This window comes from Lactuca sativa, chromosome 7 (genome assembly GCF_002870075.4).
Source record: "Lactuca sativa cultivar Salinas chromosome 7, Lsat_Salinas_v11, whole genome shotgun sequence".
In the NCBI taxonomy this organism is placed as follows: domain Eukaryota; kingdom Viridiplantae; phylum Streptophyta; class Magnoliopsida; order Asterales; family Asteraceae; genus Lactuca; species Lactuca sativa.
This window is the reverse complement of record NC_056629.2, coordinates 89,921,015-89,924,281: the sequence shown is the minus strand read 5'-3', so window position 1 is coordinate 89,924,281 and position 3,267 is coordinate 89,921,015. Positions and strand designations below refer to the sequence as shown.

The 3,267-nt window shown below is 33.4% G+C and overlaps 1 long non-coding RNA gene across 1 annotated transcript; it reads right to left on the bottom strand.

The window, feature by feature from the left end:
• Positions 1 to 741: 741 nt before the first annotated feature.
• LOC128127134 (uncharacterized) lies at positions 742 to 2,592 on the bottom strand. The gene is made up of 3 exons (XR_008225200.1): positions 2,332 to 2,592; positions 1,890 to 1,970; positions 742 to 1,796 (listed from the first exon to the last, which is right to left on the bottom strand). It is a non-coding gene; the product is annotated as an uncharacterized LOC128127134 (long non-coding RNA).
• Between the last annotated feature and the right edge of the window lie 675 nt (positions 2,593 to 3,267).

Below are 3,267 nucleotides of genomic sequence, written 5' to 3'. Positions count from 1 at the left end.
CTTTTATGGAAAACACGGTAACCTACACGTACTGGTACTCAACCTCAGGTGTTGAGTTGCCAACATTCTCATAAATAGACAACATTGGGTTGTATGGGGTCATTCTCTTTATACTCTCACAAATAATAACATACATGCATTAATACAATATTAGACACAAATATTTCAAACTGTTTTTTAGAAAATATTGGATTTTCTAGTGTTTACAAAGCAATACAAAACATTTTACTCAAACATGCTTATGAACTCACCAACATTTTTATGTTGACCTTTTTAAATTAACTTGTATTCTCAAGAAATCATTATGCAGGTTGGTGAGCAAAAATACCTGGATATTTTGTTATGTTTTGTTTTCATCATACTTTGGATATTTTGGCATTTAATATTGAAATACAATATTTGACGTAAACCAATAACAGTTGTAATATTACATGTGTGATGATGATGATGTTTGGTTTCAATTATATACACTGTGATGACACTACGAAAATAAAGTTACCCAAGCCTTCGGACGTTTCCGCCGTCTGATTCGAGGGTGTGACATTCTTGTACAAAGTTATGAATATAATGTTGCCTATTTCTTCCTAGCATTCACATTTTGGTTGATTTTAGTATATGATTCTTAATGCTTTGTTGTTTATTGACCATATTACATTGAATAATTCCATCCTCCTAGTGAGCTAATTATGTGTACAAGTGTAATCTAAATTTTTTTATTATTTTTTTCAATATAAATAGAACTAGTCGTTTTACCGCACCATCCTTGTACCTCATGAGAAATAGAATGAGTCCTAGAGCCAAGATATCGTTTTCTTAGTCAAATGGATGATAATTTAATGGGAAAAAAGTGATGTACTTGTCACTGTGGCGATTCCATTAAATGTATCAATTCCTTTAAGTTATTCGAAAATTTTAAAAGTATAGTCTTTGTTCTAATTTTCATTATAAAATTTTGTTTTTTTTCAGGTAACTAGGGTTAATATATCCATGTGTGTTCGACATTTTGTTGTGGTAAATTTATATATGTACAACTAGCTAGAAATATTGCTTAATAGATAGTCATTTTACAAAATCAATCGAAGCGCAAAAATTGTAAAAGTAACTGAATAATACAAACGTGTTTTTAACATAGTTACGTCTAATCTTAGGAAATTTTTATCACATATTCAGAATCATTCAGGACATCTGACTAGTATATACAAAAAATTTAAACAAAATCTTTTTTCGTTGGAAATCGGAACACGGATTAAGGTCGCAAAATGTGTCACGACCGGAGTGGACCAACTTGGCACCATGGGAGAGCAACACTTGTCACAATTGTGGAGGTTCTTGGCACAGAGGAAGAAATCAACCCATTTGGTGCACATCTCTCCATCTTCCCCTCTCAAAAACCGTCGAAACCACCATCGTCTACCCTTTAGCCTCCGTGTTGCCACTTTAGGTTGATCCCCACCGTAGCTCTATTCAGCCACCCAACTGCTCCGACCACCCCTCCAACTCTGACCCTACCATCCACCAACTCAAAACTGGCAAGAAACAGCTCTGCAGCTGCTGTCGTCGCTGACAACCTGCTACCCTGAACCTCTCTTGATGCCTGCAAATGAAAAATTGAAGACAACAGATCAAATCAACATTATTTGAAGATATAAGTTGTAGTTGAAATGTAAATTTTTTAATCCCAAAAAATGCCACATCACTATTCTATTCAGTCAAAAGATGATGATCATCATCATCATCCACTTCATCTTCTTCATTCCCCATTGTTAAAGATGAATCACCGGAATCTGATTCTTCATCTATTTCAATTTTCAACAACAATTTTTACTACAAAACCATCTTAAATATATGGGTATTTCTGTAATTTGTCCAAAAATGTAATCAAATCTCACCAGAAATTGTTGCATGATCAGGTAGATGTCTAACAGCTGCAACTTGAATGTTTTCAGGCAATAAACAGTTGCAGAAAGACCCTGTTCAAAGTAAATAAAAAAAATCTACAAAATTTGAATCTTTCAAAGTGGAATGATATAAATGAATGGAGGAGGATATAATTTCTTACTGAGTTGACCCAACCGGGGATTTGTTTTCCAGTGAGTCGCATTGATACTTCATTTGTGAAATGATTGTAGTTTTTTGATAGAAATAATGAAAGTCGAGAATCAGATTATTTTTTTTCTCAATTAGGTTAGTTTATCAATTCCAGAATCTGATAGCAATATTGAAAGTCAGACGTATCTATGATTGTAAGGGAGTTGAATAGAATCTGGAAAAAATCGAATTCAAATGATATATATTCAGTCGTTTTGAATTTTGAATTTGGAATTAGTTTACCTTCGATACCAGAATGGAAGATTCCGAAGCCCAACCAGTACAGGTAGTTATTGACAGGGGTGAGATCATATACGTTGAGATACAACAAAGCATGATCACTTCCTCCATTACTAAGAGACACACCACTTCACCTCTCTTTGGTGCTCCCAATTTTTTCTCAAATGAAGATTATCCGTGTAAACCCCAAATTAAACTCCTAACCCTACAAAACCCTAGAAGATGGAAAACTAAAATGAAAACTGGAAGTTCGTGAAATGAAGATATTGCAAATGGACATTTGTGGGTCAAAGGCACATCGGTGAAGAATGAGTTGTGTAAGCATTGCGATTGGAGAATAAGGCGGTGGAGAAGGAGAAGCGGGACACGTCAAATTAGAGTCCACACACCCGCCACCAGCCATCGACCATGCATTGACCAGAAGGGACCAAAATTAAAACCCTATATTAAAGGGACTAAAAGTGACAAATGCCTCAAATATGTGTGGCCAAAGTCCAACACTTCAAAAACCTACTGTTCCTAAGGGAACACCAAACTAATATATATATATATATATATATATATATATATATATATATATATATATATATATATATATATATATATATATATATATAGGGAAAGGTTATATGGAAAATAAAGAATTAGGGCAACACATGTTGGAACCAATAAAAGCATGACAACACATCACTTTGGAATAACTACATAAATAACTTCCATAGTACATTGCTTATGAATAAAGAAATGGACACGTGTCACTTGATCATTGGTTCCAGCATATGTTGCCCTAATTAATCATTTTCCATTGAACCTAAACCTATATATATATATATATATATATATATATATATATATATATATATATATATAGGTAAAGGTTCAAATGAGAACCAAAAAAGATTAAGAACCTAAGAACCAACTAATTAAGGGAAATTTTTG